Source organism: Camelus bactrianus, chromosome 2 (genome assembly GCF_048773025.1).
Source record: "Camelus bactrianus isolate YW-2024 breed Bactrian camel chromosome 2, ASM4877302v1, whole genome shotgun sequence".
Lineage (NCBI taxonomy): Eukaryota > Metazoa > Chordata > Mammalia > Artiodactyla > Camelidae > Camelus > Camelus bactrianus.
The window spans coordinates 48,863,352-48,888,839 of record NC_133540.1 but is presented as its reverse complement, the minus strand read 5'-3'; the positions used below and the strand labels follow the sequence as shown (position 1 = coordinate 48,888,839).

The window sequence follows — 25,488 nt, the reverse complement described above, 5'->3', positions numbered from 1 at the left end:
CAGCGCAGCTGTCTGGACCAGGTACAGGCCGATCTTAGGTCGGAATTACTGGAAACAAGAGCACGGAGACGGTGCCTTCCGGCTGCATCAGCAGTTTTCTTGCCTCCCCCTTTCAAGACTTATCGCTGCTGCTGGAAAGCAAACAAATAAAGAAAGAATTAACTCGTCTGAGAGCTGGTCTGCTAAACCTTCAGCTGGAGATTGTTTTTTTTTTTTAACCCTGAAATTAATTTCCGAATTTGCTGATCTATAAACAAGTGAAGTCCTGTCCTGCTTGAGGTGACATTTTTACTTGCACTTTAATGGCTTCAAAATTAGAAAGAGTAGACTGTCAGTGTATCTTCCTTCAGGCTTACCTCTTTCTTTTTATTAAAAGGGTGACAGAAACAGCATTTGTGCGGCACACACTATTGTAGCACGTATACTGGTTTATAGATATTTTACAAAATTTCACTAATTGGATTTTGTAAAAGGTCAAAAATTGTCCAGCTTCTGTTGTATACAGAGAAACATCCCTTTGGGCGTCCAAGTGTTTCCTTTGTTTTTCTTTGAGTTTTCTTCTTTAGTTTCTGTTCTGATTGACAGGGCCCAATGCTGGAGTTGCTTATTTGTGGGAAACTTGCTTTTCTTTATGTATTTGTAGAAATTGAAACACGTGTCTGATGAGCACTCTGCTCTCTGAATGAAAGGGAAGCTATATGTTCTGCTTCTCATGTCACTCAACTCCTGTTAGGTGCAGAAGCAGCCCGGACAGTCCTCAAAAGATACTCTTATACCACGACCCAGTCATTACATTCCTTGGTATTTACCTAAAGAAATTGAAAACCTATGTGTATGCAAAAACCTGCACATGGATGTGTATAGTGGCCTTGTTCATAGTTGCCCACACTTGGAGGCAACCAAGATGTCCAAGATGTAGGTGAATGGATATACTGGGGTACAACCAGACAATGGTATGTTATTCAGCACTAAGAAGAAATGATCTATCTAGCCATAAAACGACATGGGGAACCTTAAATGCTTATTACTTAGTGAAAGAAGCCAATCTGAAAAACTTACATACTGTACAATCCCAACTATGCGATATTATGGAAAAGGCAAAATTGCAGGGGGACAGTAAAAAGATCAGTAGTGGTCAGGGTTTGGGGTGAAGGGAATGAATAAGCAGAGCACAGAGGATGTTTTGGACAGTGAATCTCTGTACAATACCATAACAATGGCTACGTGTCATTATGCATTTGTCCAGACCCACAGATGTTAGAACACTAAGAGCGAACCCTAAGGTAAATTTTGGGCTTTGGGTGATTATGATGAAGGTTCGTATCAGTGAAGGTTCATCAGTTGTAATAAATGGACCACTCTGGTGAGGAGTGTTGATAGTGGGGGAGGCTGTGCATGTGTGGGAACAGGAGTTATATGGGAAATCTCTGTATATTCCTTGCAATTTTGCTGTGAACTGTCCTTTAAAAAATTATCTCAATGAAAAATAATGCAACTCAGGGAAAAAAAGAAAAGAAAACAAGCCTCACACAAGATTGATACATAAACCAGAATGCTGATGATCGCTGTTTAGTGAGAATGGTGCTGCCAAGGGCTGCTGTATGGTCACACTGGCTGGTCAGTGCACTCTCTTCCTGCGGAAAAGCTACACAGAAGCCAGAAGTGATAATCCTAAAGTTGCTTTGTGAGCAAGGCCATTTTATTGGATAGTGATTTTCACTAGACTTAGTAGACTTGCCAAATAGAAGAATTTTGGCAGACTCAGACACACCTCTCCCCTGGAGATGCACTAAAACATTCCTCCTGTGAGAGACCCCTTTTTACTGCACTCTGAAAACTAGATCCATCAGGAGAATAGAAAGCTTCCAAATGGGACTCCAGGCCTGACTTCCATCCCCCGTGCTCTAGTTGGCTGGGTTGTACTTGGTTCTTCTCTCGATTCTCTTGACTTGATACCTCCAGACAGTCTTCAAACGGCCCTCTTCTGCAGCTGGCTGTCCCCATCACCACTCCCATCTTCAGAGATGATTTCCACATTCGGCCTACCTTATTTCACCGCTTGTGTCCTGACTACTCTGTGGTCCAGCTGACTGCTCTATCTCTGACACAGCCCTGAGCAGAGGTGGGGGACCACCTCACAGACTTGCCACCCATGAACTTCTCAATACGAACAACTCCCAGCCCAACCCCCTGCCAGTCTGTTAAGCTTTTAGGGTTAATTCAAGGCAAGTCAAGTCAACAAATAGAACAAATATTTCTTTACCAAGTGTTGTGGGCTGAATGTTTATGTCCTCCCCAGATTAATAAGTTGAAACCCTAACTCCCAGCAGGATGGTATTTAAAGGTGGGGCCTTTGGGAAGTAATTAGGTCAGAAGGGTAGAGCCCCCATGATGGGATTAGCATCCTAATGAGTAGAGGACAAGAGCTAGCCTTCTCTCTGCCCCACAGCGTGAGGATACAGGGACAAGGCGGCCGTCTGCAAACCGGGAAAACAGGAAGAGGACTCTCACCAAACACTGGATCTACTGACACCCTGATCTTTGACTTAGCCTCCAGAACTGTGAGAAATAAATCTCTGTTGTTTAAGGAACCCAGGGCATGGTATTCTGTTACAGAGCCTGCGTTGACTAAGATACCAGGCTCCTGTGATGTCTAAAGCAGAATGCTTAGCGCTGCTCAGGGACTGGAAACAGAAAGTCAGGAATTCAGACCCATATTCCAGGACTTTGCCCACTTAACTAAACTTAGCAAATAGTAGTCAAAAGATCTTTGAGGGCACAAAAATTCTATTTGCACCGAAATATTGAAACTGCCTCCTCCATCTGTATCTTTCCATTTACTATTCAAGTCTTGTTTGGTTTCTCTCCTGCACTAGACCTGATGCCTCAGACTTCTGCCTTTACCTTCCATGACCACAGTATCTAAAGCAGTGCTGTAGCACCTGTATCCTTATTTTATTTTTAGAAGCACTCATCATTACTGGGAATTAGCTTGTGCATTTATTAATTGTTATTTCTCTGTCTTCCCCATCTAGAAAATTCGGGCTTCATGAAGGTTAATACACTCACCATCTGTCTTACTTATGATGGTATTGCTGTGTCCCTAGTCCCTCGAGCAGCCTCAGTACACAGTAGGAGCTCAATCAATACACACAGCAGGAGGACGGAGGGAGGGACTCAGTGAGGCTTGTCTGCAGTCCGCAAACCTGAAAGCTTCCATCAGAGCCTGATTAAATACAGAAGCAGGGCGGGCACGCTCCCTTGGTTCCCGCGAGACTGCATTGCTGGCGGGCGATAGCACGGGTACTGCCAGCGGAAGTGCATCCCAGGTTCCTGCTCAGCTGACATCTACTGGTCATCTATTGTGTGCCCTCCTGGGTTACCAGTTCTACTGCACAGTGAGTGCCCTGCATTTGCAGAAACTGACCTGAGTTGTGGCTCCTGAACCCGAGAAATGTTGCATCCTTCATGGCAGTGCTGTCAAGTTCATGGGCACAACTCAGCCAGGTAGGCGTGTGGTAATTGGTGGCAGGGTTGGGGTTTAAACCCCCAAGTTCCTCCTTAAAGTCGAAATCTGACCCCTTGACACCCACCGCCTCTTTACCTCCACCCAGTGGCCCTGGCTCTGACCTCTAAGTCCCTCAGAACCTGCCCTTTGCTAGATCCAGTCTTCCTGACAGCGCCCCCCCCCCTTCCGATCTTCTCCAGATCCTTCAGTGTCTACCCCTTGGTCTTGGACTATAGGCCAGACTCCTCCCCACGGTTGTCCCTAAGGCCAGAGTGACCTGCCCTGCCCATCTCCTTGTTTCTGGCGGGGGCACCCTCTTCCTCGCTGGTTTTGCTGAAGCAACACAATTCTACTCTAAGATCCAAACATGCCAAACTGCCACTCAGAGCCTTTGCATTCCCGGGCAGTCTCCCTAGCCCACCCTTTAACCCCTCTCCTCACAGGCTAATTCCTTCTGTTCCTCTAGGTCTCAACTTAATATCACATTCCAGAGGAGCCGTCTCTGACCACTGTACCTAAATATTGCCATGGCAATTCCTGTCTCCTAGGGTCTTTTCTGTCTCATTTTCTTGTCTATTTTCTTCCCAAGATTTTAAAGCTCATGTGAGCTTTTAAAAAAATAATCTGCTTACTTGTTTTGATCATTCTCCTCCACCTGAATGTACACTCAGGAAGACAAACCCTGTGTTATCTTGTTCACTGTCGGATCCCCTCTGTACCTGAAGAAATCGTTCTGTGAATATCTGCTGAGTGAATGAGTGAATGCAGGAATGCCCTCTAAGCATTTGCACATGTACATAGACAATGATTCCATTCTTCCCCTGGACCCAGGGTGCTCAGTTTTATCAAGTTTTCTTCACAGGCCATGGTACTCCCTGGACAGAGTGACTTTTCTCTGTTGTCTGTAAAGTACGGCACTCCGGGCGTGGTTGGACTCGCACAGAATACAGGGGATTGTCTCCTCCCCTTTCTATCCACGCGGGGGCCCAGGAACCAGCTTTTGTTAGGGGAGGTGGCTGAATGAGTTAACTAACTACCTGCACTGAATATACAGCCACCCCAGATGTTGCCTAGACTCCTTCTCGTGGGGCACTAGTTAATAGTTACTAACCAGCTGTTTTCACCCCACAACTCACCAAAGCCAGGGTAATCTGTAGTGCTTGGCAGTTCAGTGGTGTAAATACTCTCACCATGGCTGGTTCCAAGCCACCAAAGTGAGGTCACCGGATGGGGATCTGGGGAGAGCCGCTAACCCTCCGCCCCTCCTGCAGCTCCCGCCCCTCTCCCACACCCTCTACTCTTCCCCCGACCCCCGCCATCTTCCCTGGGAATAGAGAAGCATCACCTAAGAGAACCCACTGATCTGCCTTGTGCAAACGCTGCATTCCCCAAGAAAACCCGAGTTCTATACAAACCAGGCGTAAAGGGAACCGGCAGGGAAGGAAGGAATGTATTAAATCTTTCAGGTCTGCTGCTTGCATCTCATTAGGCCTTTGGGCACAGGGACACGTGCCTATTTTCATGGCTTCCCTAAGACATGTCAGCTTATTAAAATTCCTTGTTTTCTTTTTCTGACCAACACTGGTGGGCAAAAGAGAAGTAGTTCTTTTGTTGTTGTTTTGGTTTCTTTTACTTAACGACATTCATTTCATTCCCCACCACCCATCCACCACCCCCAAATCTCCCAACAGGTGGTATGACTTAAAAAGACGCAATTCAGCATCAAACTCTTCAGTGACCGTGTGTGCATGTGAGGTGTTCCTCAGGCAGGGCTGTGAAGTCATTCGGACACCAGGTTTTGTGTGTGTGTGTGTGTGTGTGTATGTGTGTGTGCTGAGCATATGCTTCAGAACTATAATTTATTTACCATGTTTTTATTTGGGTCAGTGGGAAAGGATTGGCAATTAGTTATTTTGGCAAAGGTTCAGTTATGCCTCAAAAAAAGGAACACAGACTTAACATGTTATATAATCACTCTTAAACCACCTCTGGGAAGTTCTCCAAGCCCTGTGTGTCAGTCTCCATTGTGCATGTCTGAACACAACCTCTGCAAGAATTTCTATTTTATGAAGCAGGGTGGGGAAGTGCCGGGAGACAGTGAGAGCTGAGTTTAATTGTGAGGCTGCCTTGTTATGGGAGAGCTAAAAGGACCAGCTTATCTTAGCCTGAAATCCACCACATCAATCGCTAGGCCATGCTGAGGCAGAGACCGTCTTCCAGACCACTGGACTCTGAAAATGATTTTATTTCAGAATCGAATCATGTCTATGGGTGATTTTTCATGTCTCTGTGGTAAACTTTTATTGAAGTGTAAATGCATAAAAAAAGTACACAGATCATACATGTACAACTCTATAAGTTATTACGAAGGGACTATAGCCATGAAACTGCTCCCCATTGCAAGAAATTAATATTATCAGAGACTCTCACCAGCTCACCCAGGCACCACCTCCCCACTCACCCCCAAAGGTGACCACTAGCACCTCTACAGAGAAGTTTTCGTTTCTCCTTTCTGATTCTAAGTCAAAGTTCTGATTTTTTCCCCCATAATTATCTAGCAGGACTCTAATTTATTAAAGAGTTTAAACTAGAGGTGGGTTGTTGTGGCGCATGTGTTGGGGGCGTCACTGAATCAGAAGCTGAAACTTGTGCAAAGGTCGTGGCCACCCCTAGGGCAGGCCGGGGTCTGGGCATACATTTTTAGCGAGGACCCCATCTATGTAAACAATTTAACCAAAGGGTGTACTACAAAATTAACGGTCCATCTGAGGGATAGCGATTTATCATGAAGATTTATAATAATGGTTAGGAAGTCCCGAAGTGTTTGTTTAGTGTCCAATCAGTGCACCTGGAGCATCTTAGTACTGTCCAGGCTCTGTCTCTTCCTCTTCAGGTCCAGCAAATAGCTCTTCCTGTTCTTGATTGTCAAATGCTTTGTTTCTGGCTTATTTCACATCTCCCACCACAAGAAAGGACAGCAACACTACTGTTCCTCACAAATTGCCATGGTTCTTCTGAAACAATATAACTCTTCTTGCCTGTTCCTAATTCCATTTATTTAATTCTGGCGACATCAGCACCTGGATGCTGCATCATCCACTGCACATCCGTGAATACTGGCTCCCAGTGATGCTCTAAGAGTTTCAGTGCTTTGTCAGTGATGTCCGGGAATGCAGTTCTTACCCAAAGTGTGCAGGAAATTGTGAACGATGATTTGTCTTCTGAACATGTTAAATTTACCACTAGGAATTTTGCAGCATTCACATACAATAGCACATCTTCCAACCATGTTTTGTTGTTGTTGTTTCTCCTTTTCTTTAATGCCTTTACTTCTTCCTTTCTCATTCCTTAAAGAATAACTTCAGAGAATATCTTAAGCTTCTCCCACCCCTCAAAGCACTAATCATTATCTAACATACCATATATTGTGCTTCACTTACTTACTCTGTTTATTGTCTGTCTTCTCCTATAGAATGTAAGCTTCATGATGGCAGGTCACTGTTTTGGCCGTTGCTATAGTCCCAGGGTCTAGAATAATGCCTGGCCCAGAGTAAGCACTCAATACATATGTGAATTAATAAATAAAATACCACTTACAATAAGTATTTGAATTAATAAAATTTTACTTACTCTATGAAGTTCTCCTTCACTCTACTGTCTTTCTCTTTGTTTTGCAAATACTTAACCATTTGGCCTGTTTAGCACCCAGTTGGGCTATAATTGTTTCACCTGTTCTCTTTTGCATCTCTGAGTTGTAGGATTATTTGTGCGTGTTTGTTTGTATATGTCCAACTTCAGTCCTTCCCTATTTGTTCTAGAAATACACCTGCCATCCTGTTCCACTGAACTCCACAGAGGTGGGCACGGGGCCCAGGCAGGGTCAGCTGGAGAAACCCATTCCCCTGGCCACAGAGAATGGTCAAGGGATGAGCATAAGACTCTGCAAGGAAAGCTGGAGGCCTTCCCAGGGCTTCACCACTTAGGGTCTTGTGAGCTTTTCAATTCCACTTGCTTCCAAGAAATTCCCCTTCTTCTTCTTCTTCTTTCTTTCTTTCTTTCTTTTTTTTTTTTTGCTTAAGTTGGCTTGAGTTAGGTTTTCATTATGTGCAAACTGAAGGCATCATCTTTTATATTTCTTATATTTCTTCAACTTGCAGGCCAATACATGCATTTGGTTGTAAGCAGATTTCTACTCTATTCTAAATTATAGATAACTCAATGCAAATGCATTTCTCCCTTTGTTATACAAGTAGTGAAAAGGAGTATCTAATACTTGGTTATGTGGTCCCACATAATCTATGAGAAACATAAAGATAATAGTAATGGCATTAATGATAGAGGAAAAAAATAAATGCAAAAAGCCACTTTTAAGTATACTGTAGACTACTTTTTATGGTTACATTTTTCAGATAGAAGAATTTGTACTTAAAAAAAAAAGCAAATATAAGGTCTGGCTTAGTGGGTGCCTGTTGCAGCTTTCTGGGTTCTGTAATATAATAATGTCAGACCTGGGTGAATTCTGGTTCAGCTCTTTAATAGGTCAGCTAAGTTATTTCCCCCCAATATTCTCATTTTTATCACTCATGTAAATGAAGAGGGCAACCACATATTTCTCAGGATCATTTGAAGATTTGTATTTGGAGGTAAAATATATACCTGATTTAGCCTAATTTCTCTAGGAAACAGAGCTTGAGGCAGAAGCTTATGTGCTAGCCTTTCTACAGGGGATGCGGTCCCAAGGGAGCATGCATGTGGGTTAGAGGACCGAAAGGCCAGGAAGGAGCAGGCAAACCTGCCACTGCGTTAGCAGGAGGCCACAGCTTTGACCCAAGCACAGCTGATTGCTTATTCTCGTGGTTCTGCTCCCCAGCAGTCTACTACTCTTGGTACCATCTGTCCGGGTGGAGGAAGAGAGAAGAAATTATGTGCTGGTTCCCACTCCCACTGGTCAAAGTTTGCCCCCAGGGTGTCGGCTCCCCACACTTCCAGGTGGACTACTTACCCTCTCTGGCAGCTGACACAGGAGGCCTCGTAGCGTGAGACTTGGGGAGGCGCAGAAAGCCATAGCTAAGCCACTCCTGGGAGCTTCCTAAGCTGGGCCTGGAGTAATAACCATGACCCACGTGGCAGCCAGGGCTGGAAGACACTTCATAGTGTTAATATCCCTCCTTCCTCAGGTGGCCCAGACATATGCTGGGGTGTCGTAGCTCTGACATTATTAAAATGAAATTCTATTAGGAACAAACAATGCAAGATGGCTTAAGTTGACCTGCCAAATCTCCTCTTTTCTAAACACCACTTCCAATGGTGTCTAAGGTAGGTAATTTCATACCTACCTGGGCAAAGAATGTCCCAGATTCTTTGACATTTGGCTCTTTGGGCTGAGTCCTTGAGGCATCAATGGCTTTCTAATTTCTATAATGGCCTGGGGGCCTTTTGACTTCTTTTTCCCTACTGAAATCTCTGCCAGAGTTGGACGATTTTCAAGAACAGATTCCAGGAAAGTGTGGAAAGGAGGCTAGTTTGACTTTTAAAACACCTGGAGTTTAAAGACCACCCCAGGCACCTGGTAAAGGGACATGGCAACCACAATACCTACAAGCCAGGTGACCCCACAAGATGTCTTTACCATGAAGTAGGCAGTTTCTCATGTGGACCTTTAATCTCCCAAAATTCCACACGAGTGGCCAAATCTGGCCAAGTAGTAATAAGTTACCACCTTTTCCCCTAATTCTAAAAACTGCTTCAAAGTGTGACTTTTTGCTAAAAGAAAAAAAAAAAGAACTTAAAAGTTCCAACTGTCTGAACATTTTCTACTTTAAAAACAATAACTGAATTATACAGGAAAATAATGGTACATGACTCATGGTAAACAAACACCAAACACATATCTTAATCATCCGTACAGGAGTCAGGAAACTACGTGACTCCATAAAGGAATCAGCCAGAAAGGAAAAATGAAGGCTATTCAGAAGACAAATTTGAAAGTTTTATTTTTTTCAAATTGTAACTTTGTATAACTTCAAACAACCACATCGATCAGAATCCATCAGAATATAGAGAAGAATGTTTAGGTACCTTGAGATCTACCCATGTTCCACCAAACTAGGTTTCAGTTAATGAAGTATCTATTTATGAAAGTCCTTGTTAACTTTTTGCGAGTCTTACCCTATTTTGAATGATCAGAATCATAACCCATCACTTCTGTAATAAGCAACATCACTAAAAATCTCCTGAGAGCTAACTGCACCGTGCATTCTGCTAGGTAATGCGGCATACAAGATGTGTAAGTTATCCTCACCTTAATGGAGTCTTGATCTAGTTAAATAAGCAGGTATAATGAGAAAATTCCATGTTTCATGAAGCTGTGGGGGCTAGCTTGTAACAGGGAAGGAATTCCTCTATGTGAGGTAATCTGTGTATCTTCTCCTAGAGACGTCATGATGGCCAACACAGAATGGTGGCAGAAACTTACTTAAAGCTATAAAAAAACCTCTCAAATAGGATTATTATTTTTAGTAATATATAGCTATATAATATTACCCACTCCCCCTGGAGAATATAAGTAGCTGGCAATGTTGCATAAAATATCAAAAGCACATACATTGAGAGTGAAAGAAGAAAATTAAGACAGGCCCAAAATTAGAACCAGGAATCAAGTGAAAGCAAAAATGTATATTTGATGATGCTCAAAATGGGTGACAACATTGACCTTAAGCTTTCTATTAGTTATGCAAAAGGGAAAGCCAGGCAGTTATGCCTGGCTCCACGATATGCATGAGCTAAAAAGCATACCAGGGTGCTTAGGAATTCTGGCCTCTCTCTGCACGTATACTTGGAAGCATTGGGCTCGGGCCCCCATGGCACACAAACTAAAGGGGTACGTACAGTACAACTTTCACAGAGCTGAGAGTCACAGGGTCTCCAATCACCTGGTGTTGCCCACCCTTACAGCATAACATGAAAGTAACTTGGAGGAGAACCAGGGTACTCTGACAGTTTCTGGAAAATTAAAGGGCATCTTTTGCAAATAGGCCGCTGAAGGCTACAGTGGGAGGACAGACAGCAAGGCTGGGATGGGTTGGAATACATTCTGAGCACGTGTTTAGTTACAGAGGCAAACACCTGACAGAGGACAGCTTCTCTGACTGGAAATCTTAAGGGACATGTTTCCCCAGGGTGGTGGAAACTAGCAAACACAGACAGCTGCAAAAAAGCAGAGAGAATAGACTCAAAACGAGGCCCTGTTTTACCAGCTTCATATAAAGGAAACAGTCTTTGGTGAATGTTAGGGAAAGATGTAGGGGAGCCTTTGCCAACGGGTACAATCTCCACGTGGCTGCACCCACCAATCAGGAAGAACTCCCAAAACTTTCCCAAAAAAATGCCAAACCAAGAAAGGCATCTGGAAGCGGCAAAGGTGGAACAAAAGGTCCTAAGAATTTCATGTGAACCATGAGGGCACAGAGAAACCCAGCAGAAGATGGGGACCAAGCTTGCCTCACCTCTGGAAGATAGTCCAGTACTCTTGGTGGAGCGGCTCCTCCATTTCAGGACTGGAAGTTCCCCAAGCCCCTGTTTGAACTAAGCATTCACCCCACCCCATCCCCCACCATAAGAGGCACGTGGAGCTCAAAGCAATTTTGACTGGTTTTGCACAAAATCCAAGATGGTGAGTTATCTCTTAATAAAACCACCTTTTGCCCCATTGTAAACATTATGCTTGCAAGTGGGAGTTCGTGCCAGGTACTTACTGTTATCTTCAGGGAGGTAACTTCAGTGGTTGCTCACCAGGGGCCAGAGCCAACAAATTGCCCCATCCTTGTAAAGGGGCCTGGACCCACAGAGGCAATTTTGTGCAATATTCTTCGTAGCAGGATCAACATCTTTGAAATCTCTAGCATGACTGGGATACAGTGACACAAATCCCATCTCCCTCTCTATGTGTCTAAGTCACACAAAGGTGGCCCTGGGGCCAAACTGTCTTCTTTGACATGCATGGTATTTTGAAAAATGAAATGAATCTTCAACATTCAAAAATCAGGGAAAAACATGCTGGAGAGGCTGTGGAGAAAGGGGAACCCTCCTACACTGCTGGTGGGAATGCAGTTTGGTGCAGCCACTATGGAAAACAGTGTGGAGATTCCTCAAAAGACTAGGAATAGACTTACCATGTGACCCAGGAATCCCACTCCTGGGCTTGTATCCAGAAGGAAATCTACTTCAGGATGACACCTGCACCCCAATGTTCATAGCAGCCCTATTTACAATAGCCAAAACATGGAAACAGCCTAAATATCCATCAACAGGTGACTGGATAAAGAAGAGGTGGTATATTTATACAATGAAATACTACTCAGCCATAAAAACCGACAACATAATGCCATTTGCAGCAACATGGATGCTCCTGGAGAATGTCATTCTAAGTGAAGTAAGCCAGAAAGAGAAAGAAAAATACCATATGAGATTGCTCATATGTGGAATCTAAAAAACAAAAACAAAAACAAACAAACAAAAACAAAGCGTAAATAAAGGACAGAAATAGACTCACAGACAGAGAATACAGACTTGTGGTTACCAGTGGGGTGGAGGGTGGGAAGGGATAGACTGGGATTTCAAAATTGTAGAATAGACTACACTGTATAGCACAGGGAAATATACACAAAATGTTATGATAACTCACAGAGAAAAAAATGTGACAATGAGTGTGTATACGTCCATGAATAACTGAAAAATTGTGCTGAACACTGGAATTTGACACAATATTGTAAAATGATTATAAATCAATAAAAAATGTTAAAAAAAATCAGGGAAAAACAAAAACAAAAAAACGTAGGGGAGAGTATAGCTCAGTGGTAGAGTGTGTGCTTAGCATGCATGAGGTCCTGGGTTCAATCCCCAGAACCTCTGTTAAAAAACTTAAGTTAAAATAAATAATTCATAAATAAACCTAATTACCTACCCCCACCAAAAAAAATATCAGGGGACTTCCTGTTAAGAGCCTTGATGTACCCTTTTTTCTGCAAAACGTGGAAGAGCTGCCGCCTCTGGGCCCGTGCCCCCGTGTGGCGGCCTTCTCCTTTAGAAGGGGCAGCAAGGCCCCACCCTCCAAGTAGGTAACTGACCTTGAGGCCGAGGGGGGCAGCCGTCGGTCAGAGTGTTTGTGCTGTTTTTCTGAGAGGAGGAAAGTTCTTGGTGCCCACACTCTATGAAGAGAGAAGTCAAAGTGGACTGAGAGAACCACGTGCTGCTTACACCAAATCCCCTTCCCGTGCACGCCACCCGCCTGGGCCCCGAAGCCTAAGGTGTCCTTGGGATGGTTTCCCCATACAATATTTTACTTTTTTATTAGTACCAGCATTCTCTAGTCTTTTGCTCCTTCCACCTTCCTCCTTCCACCCTGGAAGAATGCCTGATTATTATAAAAACGTATTTTGCTTAATAACTAACATATTCTATGGCTCCTGCATGTCAAAAAACCTGTCTGAGTACGACAGATGGTTTCCTTTCGTGGGTAAATCTGAGATCTGAGAGTGGGAAGCATATTTGAATGATAAAAGTTTGGCACCTTCAGTTTAGCTTCGTGAAAAGTGGAGGCAGGAATGAGGAACCAACACACTGAATCATATTCTTTGCCACAATCTGTGGCATTACTTTCACACTCACGATTTGCTAATCACAATTTCTGATGTTTTCATGTTCTGGGGACATTTTTTGTTACTTGAGTGATTGTTGCAAAGTGATTCAAACCAAGAAAGAAATCTGGATTCATCTATGGCTTTACCAAGGCTCTAAAGTTTATCTTTGAGGGCGAGCTGGAAATAAAAATGTATCACCTTTCTTTCCTTTCTACATTAAGAAAAAAGTTTTTTCTTTGAATGCCTGACTGTTGTTGTAGTGGGAGAAAGGTAGTCACCAGGGAAATTAGGCACAGGATAAATATTTATTAGTTGAATGAATGAGTGAACATCAGAGGTTATATCTAGAAGACTGACTCATAGCCTGGAGCACATTGGCAGGCAAGGCTGAGCGGCAGAGGGTGGTGTCATGAACGGCATGCAGGTGTTTTGATGGCCCAGGTGAACTATGCAAATCCGGTGGCATCAGTTACTAACCAAAGACAGAGGAGGGGGAACCTGCGAAGACAGTGAAGAAATGACAGAAAGAGGGACAAGTGACTGACTTCATGCTGGTGGTGATTTTTCCTGGATATTTTGCAGAATTGTGCTAAAGTAGTTACAGAACAATGGCAGCAGCCTTCGATCACAAACATCCCAACTGTACAAAGAAGAAAAAAAAAGAGAAAGTAATGATCGATCCCACCTACTTAAAAGGAAAAGACCTGACGTGACTCTACAAACATAAAACTATAAACATTTTCAAACATCTAATCCCACTGGTCACGTTACAGGGTGTGGGCTTTTCACATTCTCTAGCTTGTGGCAAAGCAGTGCAGCTCCAGCCGGTGTGGCGATTTCCCTGTGAACACAGCTGCGTGTGTCCGCATTTCCCTCTTTGTCTCCTGGAAATCACCCAACAGCGACAAGAAGAATAAAGAAAAGTGCATACCCTATTTTTGGTGAAATTAGGAGGCAGGTATATTCCCCAGACTCCACAACGTAGAACTGGCCACCCAATGCGGCTGAGTTCATAGAAGGAAGAGGGGGAAACGTAGAGAGAAGCCTTACTGGGTAAGAGGACACAGTGCAGCAGCCCTAGGTGAGAGCCCGCAAAAGTGCACTTATCCAAGGTGAGAGGCACGTCCTGAGGGGTAAAAGCTTTTCCTCTGTGTGACACAGTATTATTTCTTCAAAATATTTCTGACCCTCCCTGCTAGTGTCTTTCCTGCCACCCTGGACCTTCTGGCCTTTTCCTAAACAGGGCTATTTGTGCTAAAGATTGATCTGTCCCACTTCACTGTGTCAGGCTGGGCCATCAGACTGGCTCGGGCCAATGACGTGAGTGGAGTGACAGGTACCACTTCTGAGCAGCAGCTTTAAAGAGCCGCCTCTCTTTTCCCTGTCACCGACCAGCAATTTCCTAGAAAAAATACTAGTAGTCGACTTGTTTTCTTTCAGTTCATAGAAGAGCAAGGGTTCAAAAATATGAAAATACATAGAGCTTAATAATATTATTAATAAGTAAATAGCTTTATAATATATGTCATTTTCTCTCCTAATAATGGAGAATATATCTTCATTTTAAGTATATCTGAATTGATACATTTTATCAGCCCACAAAGGAAACCTCAGCATATTCCCAAAATTCAAAAAGAGTATGGGGAGGAGGGTATAGCTCTGTGGTAGAGTGTGTGCTTGATGGCAGAGTGAGTGCTTAGCATGCACAAGGTCCTGGGTTCAATTCCCAGTACCTCCAATAAAAAATAATAATAATAAATCAATAAATCTAGTTACCTCTCCACTCCCCCCAAAGAGCAGAATATAGATAGAATTCTCCAATTACAATGAAAACAACCCAGAAATTAATAAAAATAAAAGCCCCTAGTACCTGGAAATGAAAGGCAGAAAACAAATCAATAAAACCTGCAATTCTTGGCTCAAAGAAGAAATACAAACTGAAATACATAGATAAGATACATACAAAATACAAGGAATACAAAACCTCCATATCATAACATATGGGATATAGCTAAAGCAATTTTTAGAGGAAAACTTCATAGCTTTATGTGTTTAAATCAATAAAAAATAAACAATTTCCTGAGAAATTCAAAAGGAAGGAATATAAAAATAAAATATAAATTAATAAATTGGAAAACAGAAACACAGTAACAAATATAAATACATTCAAAATAAGTCCTTGGAAAATGCAATAAAATAGACAAATTGATAGCTGAACAACTAGTTTATAGGAAACAAAATATAAATATAGTTTAGTGTGTACCTATAATTTACTATATTTACAGTCTTTAATATACTCTGAAAAGATTTTCAACTCTACTACTGTTCTAAGAGAAATACAAAATAAAACCACACCTAGGTACCATTTTTCACTTATCTGATTGGAAAACACTGAAAAACTTGATGACTCACTGTGTCGATGAGGCCTTGAGGAAATAAACTCTCTTTAACAGATCTAATGGGTGTGAAAACTGTATCATCTCTTTTGATGGGAATTTGAAAATATCTCGCAAAACAAAAACTCCATAAACCTTGCCAATTCACTTTCAGGATTTTATCCTGCAGATACGTTCACACAAGGATGAACATGTTTATCTTTTAGTTTTGTTTTCACTGAGCAGGGGAAAAAGAAATGATGGAACACCTATAGTTTTTCAGACAGTTCACACATACATCTCATTTAATTCTGAGAACAACATAGTGATGTAATTACTCTTTCCATTTTATAAACAAAGCCACCAAGGCTCAGAGAGACATGCCACTTGTCAAGGTTGCTCATGTAGTGAATGTCAAAACTGGTTTCAAATCCTACTCTGATCCGTCTGACCCTAAAGGTATCCCTCGTGGACTCTAAGGAACTACGTGTCCTTATTTGTAAAAACCAAGAGACTGATGGACTCTAAGATTCCTTCACCTCTGATTCTGAATGCAGCCCCCCTGCCCATTTCTCTCAGTATAATTCCCATCTCAGGTGGTTGTGTGCACCAGTCGTCTGCTCTTTTTTCTCGCCAAGTCGTATTGTCCATGCTAAGTATGTACCACATTTTGTTTATCACTCACCCGTTGAAAGATTGTTCCCAGTTTTGGGTCATGAATAAAGCTTCTCTGAACATTCTCGTACAGATATTTATGTGAACATATCTTCATTTCTTTGGGATAAATGCCCAAGAGTACAGTTTGGGTCATGTGACAGTTATGTGTTTCATTTCATTTAGGTCTTTTTGATATCTTTCATCTCCATTTTGTAATTTTTACCATACAGAGCCTGTACATGTTTTAAGTTTATGCCTAAATCATTTTTTGGAGTGATCATAAGTGATAGTGAGTTTTAAATTTTGCTTTGCCCATCTTATTGTTAATGTATAAAGGTACAATTGATTTTTGTGTGTTCATCTCATGTTCCATCCTGCCATCCTGCTGAGCTCAGTAACTAGTTCTAGGAGTTTATTTGTAGATCTCTTGGGATTTTCTATGTTGACAATCCTGTTATCTCAAATAGGGACAGTTTTATTTCTTTCTTTCCAATCTGTATGAATTTTATTTATTTTTCTTACCTTTTTGCAGTGGCTAGAACGTTCAGTACTATGTTAATAACAGCAGTGAACGTGAACACCCTCACTTTGTCCCCAGTCTTAGAGGAAAAGCATTTAGTGTTCACCGCTAGGTATGTTGCTAACAGTAGGTTTTTTGTAGATGCTTCTTACCAATTTGGGTATCTCCTCATTCATAAGTTCTTTATTTTTAATCATCAATGAGTGTTAGATTTTGTCAAATGCTTTTTCTGAATCAATACATGTGATGATGTGATTTTTCTTCTTTAACCTGGATTATATTGATTTTCAAATGTTAAACCAGGCTTGCAAACCTGGAATAAATCCCACTTGCTCATGAAATAAATAAACAAGCAAACAAATAAATAAAACTCTTTTCTTTGTTTATATTGCTGGCTTGAATTTGCTAATCTTTTTTCGAGAATGTTTGCATCTGAGTTTATGAGAGCTATGGTCTGTAGTTTTCTTTTTTGTATGATTTTTAAATTTTGCTGAGAGTAATACTAGCCTCATAAAATGAGTTAGAAAGTGTTCTCTCCTTTTCTAATTTCTAGAAGAGATTGTATAGGACTGGTGTTAATTCTTCTTTAAATATTTTGCAGAATTCTCCAGTGGGGAGATCTGAGCATGGCGATTTCTTTTTCTGGAGCTTTTTAAGTAATGAATTCAGTTCTTGGATAGTAAAAGATAATTCAGATTATTCGTCTTGGTTAAATTTTATTTGTTTCCCTTTTTGAGAAATTGATCTGCTTCTTTTAAATTGTCTAACATAGGTATAAGGTTCTTCACAGCAATCCTTTATTTCTCTTTTAATGGCTGCAGGGTCGATAACGATATCTTCTGTTTAATTTCTGATATTGAGATTTCTGTCTTTTTATCTTCATTTTTTGAATACCTATTTTAATCTTAATTCCATCATCTGGAACGCAAGATGACTGCATTGCTTTCCAATTGCTGCTGTAACAAATGAACACAAATTTAGTGACTTGAAACAACTCAAGTTTATTGTCTTACAGTTCCGAGGTCAGGAGTCCAAAATGGATCTCATTACACTAACACCAAGGTGTTAGCAAGACGGTGTTCACTTCTGGAGGCTCCAAGGGATGATCTGCTTTCTCACTTTTGGCCAGGTTCTAGAAGCTTCCCACATTCCCTGGCTCATGGCTCTTTCTGTCTTCCCACCTTACATCACTCTGACTCCCTCTACTGCTGCCCAGTTCTACATTTAAGGATGCTTGTGATTATGCTGGGCTCACCCCAATAATCCAGGATCATCTCCCTATATGAAGGTCAACTAATTAACAACCTTAATTCTGCCTGCAACCCAATTTCCTGCTTGCCATGTAATGTAACAAATTCACTGGTTCTAGAAAGTAGGACACGGACACCACTGGAAGGACATTGACCTGCCTGCAATCTATATACAGTAATGTGTGAAAGAGTGTTTCACAAATTTTAATGCACTCATGTAATATTTACTGAACATCAGCTATATGCCAGACACGGCAGGAGATGCTAACCTCAGCGAAGTTTTCTCTACTGCAAATAAGCACTTTCTCCACCGGGATGGGCTTTTTCATTCTCGCCAGTAAATCTCACACTTCCATTCACAAGCAGTACTGGGCTATGAGAATTCTCCAAGTCAGGCTTTTCCAAACTTGCCTGACTTGGGAGATGTTTGTTTTCCCTAGATTGTCATTTCCTGGCCCCTTCTTCTGCTTAATCGGGAAAGCCTGCCTCTCCCTATTTCCCTCTTCAACCCCCTAACCCTGTGATTCTGATTGCCGGTGCCTGTAACACCCTTAGTCCCCTTCAAACACTGCTAGCTTAACATTTTCACACTGTGCTGTCATCTTTGGTCTATTGTCTGCCATCTCTGCTAAACCTGTAAGGTGTATGAAAGCAGGGACTGAGTTTTTACTTTTTTACTATCTCCAGTTCCTAGCACAATGCCTGGAACAAAGTGGGCACTATAATAATAAAATAATGTCTTGTCAAATGTATGAATAATGCTTAAATCCTAAAGTTTTGTGTTCAGCCTCTTCTGTTCTTTTCTTTGATCTCTGCCTTAGGGATTCTCTCCATATATTCAACTACCTGCTCTGTGCATGAGACTCAAATACCCAGGTTCACATGTTACTGCTCTCCCAAGTTTTTGGTGTCTGCTGGACGGACCGTCGTGCTATTCTCCATACAATTTCCAAACCATATTCAAAATATAATGTATTATTTTCCTGCCAAATAAGCTCTATTTAAAATTTAGCTTCGTGTTATTTCCGCCTCCTGTTAGCTTGAAACTTTCATGTACCTTGCTTTCTCTCGTGTCCAGTCCGTTGCCAAGTCTCGTGAATGACCTGTCTCCCAAATCCCCTCTGTTTTAATTTTTCTGGAGTCCAGGCTTCATCAAATTGTAAGTGGCTATTCCAGTAGTGTCCTAAAAAGTCTCCTCAATGACCTGTCTCCCAAATCCCCTCTGTTTTAATTTTTCTGGAGTCCAGGCTTCATCAAATTGTAAGTGGCTATTCCAGTAGTGTCCTAACAAGTCTCCTCTGGTCTCTCCCCCTTTTAATCCAGCCTACATCACAGGTCGTGTTTCCTAAATCACAGCAATCTAGTCATTATCTTGCTAATCAGACTTTTAATGCCTCCTTCTCGTCCAAAGAGTACAACCCTCCGTCTACTTCCCTATCATATTTGCATTTTTTTGTCCTCCACTTAAACAGGACTACTGTGGTTGGCAGAATCATGGGTTTCTCCACTCCAAATGTCCATGACCTAATCTCTAGAACCCATGAATATATTATCTGACATAGCAAAAGAGACCTTGCAGATGTGACTACATTAAGGGACTTGAGATGGGGAGATTATAAATGTGGGCACAATGTAAAAAAAAAGGGGGGTCCTTATAAGAGGGAGGCGAGTGGGTCTGAGTCAGAGGGGGAGGCGTTATGATGGAAGCAGAAGTCAGGGTGATGTGGGGCCAGGAGTCAAGACTTGCAGTGAGACCAGAAGGAAGGCAGCCTTGCTGGCCCATTTCAGACTGCTGACCCCCAGAGCTGGAAGATCATTAAATCTGTGCTGTTTTAAGCCACCAAATTTGTGGTGAATGTTTACAGCCGCAATAGGAAGCCAGCACAAGTAATTGCCTGCTTTTCTCATTCTGCAGTATAGTTCAGGTTACTTAGTTTGTGTGCCTCCTCATTTTTCCAGTTTGTTGAGTCTGTCCACCTCAAGGTTCATCTCAGACGCTGCTGCTTCTTCCCTAGAGCCTTCCTAGAACCTGATCTGGGGCACCTCATTCAGGGACATATTGCTCACCCCACCGACTATAATGACCTCCGATCAGCCTTCATACTACTGCCTAAGATGCAGACCAACGCTTCTCGCCCCAACCTCGGGTCAGCCAGACTTGAGGTTCAGGGCACAGACTTCCAGATTGCCGCATCTGCCCAGGACTTCTGACCCCAGGATCCTGGAGCCACTCTCACTTCCGACCAGCTGAATACAAATTCAAGGGTCTCCACAGCCCCCTCAGGTCAGTGATTTGCTAGGATGACTCACAGGACTCATGAAATTGCTTTACCTGCAATTACGGTTTTAGTAAGGTTAAAGGATGCAAATCAGAACCAGCCAAGGGAAGACATGCATAAGGTGGAATCCGGGACTGGAAAGATTCCAAATGTGAAGCTTCCATGTCCTCGGGGACACACTGCCCTCCCAGCATCGATGTGTAGAGACACACACTGAAGTTTTGCCTACCCTGGAAGCTCACCTGAGCTCCAGTCGTCCCGGCTTTTATCGAGCCATCACTAAGTAGGGTAATTGACTGATGCATTGCCCCTGTGTTTGAGCTTGATTTCCAGCCTCCCTCCCCTCCCCAGAGGTTGAGCTGACGCCACATGGCTCAAAGCTCCAACTCTCTCATCACATGACTGGTCTTTCTAACATGGTCTCTCTAACATGGCCCCTTAAGAGTATGGGTGTGCTGGCCCTATCCTGGTGTCATCTAATTAGCATAAACTGTCAGTGCCCACTGTGAGCCCCCTCATCAGTGTAACTGTCCCATGTTCAGGGGCCCACCATGAGTAACAGGCACTCCTATCACTCAGGAAATCCCAGGGCTTACAGGTTACCTCCCAAGAACTCTCAGTGAAGTTCAGTCCAATTCTTTGCTACACACCCCCTGATTAGAGTCCTTCACTGGCTCCCTTACTTTGAAAATGAAATGCAAACTACTTACTAGGATATTCCAGGACCTTCATGAAAAGCAGCCTGATGAAATGGGCTTAAAAACCTCTTTGTGAATAAAGGAGGAGCTCATGCTCACTGCCTGGAATATATGACATACTCAACAAATTCTTCTTAAATTAATTATTGACTGACTGATGAGACGGAAGGAAAAGTATAAAGCAAACAAACAAGATAAATTGCTTAGACAAGAAAGCTATTTACCAGAGTACTGAGAAAATTCAGATTTTGCAGATGAGGTGGTAGGGAGAGAAAAATAACAATAACATTTATAAACTAAAAAGGGGCAAAGAATTTGTTGAGAAAAGGAAAAATAATAAAAACTTAGATCTCTTTTCCACGGCTCTTGGAAATTGATTATTTTAAATAATAGTTTTTTATTTTGGCTTCTGGGTTTAGCCTAGAGTCTAAAGAGTTTGCCTCCTCATTTCTAGACCAACATAGGTCAGTCTCTCTTCTTTGTCTTTTTATGAAGTCACTGTATCTAAACAGGGTGGAGTAAGATCATGATAAAATATTAAAATAGAAATCGATCCTTGAAATAGATATGCAGTGTGTATAATAGAGACAGGACTTAGAAGTGTACATTTATGAAACCACTGCTTATTTGATGTGCTATATCCCCTATCAAGACATAAGAATAATGTACATAATGTGTGATAAGACTTTTGGATGACACTATCTTTGCAAAAGGATTTTTGATGCAATTTCCATTTCTTCTTCCTGTGACTTCAAACACAAACAGGAAGATGCCAGCTTACTAGTTTTACTGCAATCACAGTTATATTGTTTGATTCTATACCTTTGTGTAGAATAAAACCATGTAACTACGGAATACAAGGGCAATGTCAATGCTTGTCAAGAGGAAATTACATGGCATAGACGTTATACCACAAAGAATACCATCTATATTTTCTCCTGTCTTACCTGGAGTTAAGGGATTTTCATTTTTAAAGTAAATATCTCTTTCTATATAATTAATAATTTAAAGAAAGTGATTTTCATATATTAACAAAGAATTTAAGAAATTATCTTGCAGCTCAGGCCTCACTAGGGTAGACTTGACAAAATTGTCTCTTCCTATCTTAATACTGGAAGAAGAGGCAAGACAGAGCAGCAGCCTTATTGGTGGATGAAAACGAAGGCGATGGGACAAACTCCTTCCAGGTATTATACTAGTTTCCCCCCATCACAGCCCCAGACATTTCCTTCCGAGGCATGTAAACCTGATGTCAAAATAATATAACATGAACTGATTTGTGCAAATGATTGCAACTACTTTATAATTAAATGTCTAGGGAATTATATATGTGAAATAGATATCTCTGTCCGTACCAGGGATTTAATTACATCCTGGATTAAAAGAAATTTGGACCCAAGATTGAAAACAGATGGTCAATCACCTCATGTCCCAATGGTTGCTTTGTAAGCAAGTGACACTGGATTCTGTGCCTTCAAGAACATTTCCCCCACCTCATTGTTTTTGTCAAATACTCATTAAAGAAAAAAACACAAAGAACTCCACTGTTAGAGTTCGCCCGGGGTTTCTCGAATGTTAGAAATCAGCGGGATTAGCAAGGTTTGCTTGGAAAATTGTCTTAAGCATTTACCCTCATGATTTGTCTCTAATCTTGGAAGCAAACAGCTGATTTATTAAATCACCATGGTACGTCTTATTCTTCCTACTTGTGAAAATCCAAAATCTGGAATTTAGATTGTGGTTCGTCTCCTTTTCTACCGTGACGTTTTTCACGTTATACAAATGAGCAAGTAAGGTGAGATGGGGATATGTTTGATATTCTTCACCCTCTTGATGAGATGATGAGCCTCCCTTCCCCCAAGACACACAAATGTATTGAAATAAAGAAATATACAAGCAATTCTTGTTAATATTTTGTTGACCTGATTGTTAGAGTAAACAGAAAGAATTTGAGTTTTCTCCTTCAGTTAATGAATTAGGCTTTTCCAGTTAGAAGGAGAGCCTTTGTTGAATTGCGCAAAATACGTAGATTGAACTTCAGCACTATATGGGTGCTGAGATACAGCGGTGAGCTGGCCATACGCTTCATAGAACCTCTCAGTCTAGAAGGAAAGATAGACTTTTAAACAAGTGGTTAAAAATAAATAATTACAATTGTGTAACACTTGTGCAAAGAATTCCAGTCTACAGTTCCAGTGGATACGGTGGAACAGCATGCAACTGAGGAAGACATCATGTGCAAAACTTCTCGAGGTTAGAAAAACCTGGGCATATGCCCGGAACGGAAAGAATTCCAACGGGTTGCAGCAGAGAGGAGGGGCTGCGGTTGACGAGAGAGGCTGGGGCCGGATCTCAGAGTGACCTGAGGCCAGTTTGCAAGTTGGAATTGGAGTCTCTGGACAATGGGAAGCAACTGGACAGTTTTTATGTGGGAGAAAAAAAAAGATTAGATTTGTGTTTCGGGAAGATCACACCGGCAGCCGTATAGAAGCTCGTCTGGGTAGGAGTTGACAACACTTGTTCTGGGGGAAAACAGGGTGTTCCCGAGGGAAGTAGGGCCTTGAGGGAGGCGCAGGAAGTAGAACTGTCAGAACTGGTGTTTAACTGGATGTGAGGGGGAGGAAAAGGCTTCTGATTTGGGCATGTGGGACAGAACCGCCTTTTACGGAGACCGGAAATGCTAGGAGAGGAGGAGTGAATGAGTGTGAATGAGAAGAGAGGTTATGCTATGTTCCGTTTTGGAGTCGTTGAGTTGCTGGTGCCTGTTACACATCCAAGTGGATTATCTATATGGGTCTACTGTTCAGAAGTGAAGTCCAGGCTGGAGATATTTGGCCATCGTTTGGATAAATACGATAAAGAAGCTGTGGGAATGGCTGAGATCACTTGAGCAGAGAATGCGGAGTGAGAAAGGAGCCCAGAAACAGGATGATCATAAATCCCAGTTTGCCTGGAATAGTCCTGGTTAACACTTACTGCCCAGGTATAATTGTTAATTGCATCACTTTCCCTCTCAACAGTGCCCAATTTGGACCATAAATAGTCATTCTATTTAAGGCAGAGCCAGAGGAATGCCAATATTTAAAGCTTGAGTGAGGCAGAGCCACAAAAGGAGCCGGAGAAAGTGATGCTGCTGAGGCCAGCGGAAGGCAAAGTCTCAAAAAAATTTGCATATGGCATTGCACGGGGTTCGCTCCTGTGTTCTATAATGATTGAACTGTAGGACAGCTCAGATAGGGCTAAGCGTGGAACAAAGATTAGTTCAGGAATGCAGGCAGAGGTGGCGGGGGGTCAGTTCTGGAATAAGGTGAGTGCCACTCATATTGAAAAAAATACAGACTTAGACAGTAGAAATACAAAATAATTTTCTCATCTTGGCAAGTATGTTAGGGAGACTATTAGGAAGGTTAACATCAACAAGCTGAACTACTTTTAGTTCCTCCCTCAAGCCATGCCATTTCTTGTCTCCAGAAGTTTGAGCTTTCCCAGCCTGCAAATCCCTTCCCTCCATCTTCCTCTTTACACTCAAGATAAGGTTCTGGTGTCACCTTTTCCAGAACCTTCTTATCTAGGTCCTCCTCTGAGACTGGGTTCCCTCCTCTAGCTCAGCTCTGTCCCCATAGCTCTACTAAGGCTCCTGCCGTTTCATAGTGAAATTTATTGTCTCTCTCCTTCACCAGAGTGTAAATCCTCCTTCTCAGACTTTAAATTTCTTAAAGACAAGGAGTGTGGCCTATTCTTATTTATTTTTGTATCCTTGGTCACCACATATGATTTTGTATGTAGTAGAAACTCAGTAAATATTGAATTAAAGAAAAATATAGGAGAAAAGTCAGAATCATTTTCTTTTTATTGAGGTCAGATTTATATACGGTGAAATTCATGGATCATAAATATGCAATTATTGAGTTTTGATAAATGTATTCCAATGTAACTACTATTCTAATAAAGAGAACACTTCTAGCATCTCAGAAAGTTTCCTCATGCCCCTTTGCCAGTCAATCCCTACTCCCTATCATAGGCAATCACTATTTTGATTTCTGTTCTTATAGATGAGTTTTTACCTGTTCTAGAATTTCATAAAAACGCAATCATATGGTGTGCATTCTTTTGTGTCTGGCTTAATGCTAAGCGATATTTCAAAATATCGCTTAGCATCGTAAGTGGTATTTCAAAATATCGCTTAGCATCGTATTTGTGAAACTGACCCATTCTGATGTGTGCATCAGTAGTCCATTCCATTTTATTGTCGAGTGGTGTTTCACTGAATGAATATGCTACAATTTGTTTATACATCCTCCTGTTGATGGGCATTTCGGGAGTTTCCAGTTTGGGACTATTATAAATAAAATTGTTTTGAAAAATCATATAGAAACCTTTTTGTGGACATATGTTTTCCTTCTTCTTAGGAAATACCTAGAAGGAGACTTGCTGGATCATAAGATATATGTGGCAGGGTGAGGGGGTGGAGGGTGTAAATAAGAAAGTGCCATACTGTTTTCCAAGGTGGTTGTACCATTTTTACGTTTCCACCAGCAACCTTTGAGCATTCTAAGTTGCTCA

At 41.9% G+C, this 25,488-nt stretch overlaps 1 protein-coding gene and 1 non-coding gene across 4 annotated transcripts in view; both read left to right on the top strand.

Annotated features, from left to right (window-relative positions):
• Window positions 1-25,488, top strand: part of AFG2A (AFG2 AAA ATPase homolog A) — a 342,561-nt gene that overhangs the window by 308,421 nt on the left and 8,652 nt on the right. The window lies entirely within an intron of this gene.
• Window positions 14,793-14,884, top strand: TRNAI-GAU (transfer RNA isoleucine (anticodon GAU)). The gene is given in 2 exon segments: window positions 14,793-14,829; window positions 14,849-14,884. It is a non-coding gene; the product is annotated as a tRNA-Ile (tRNA).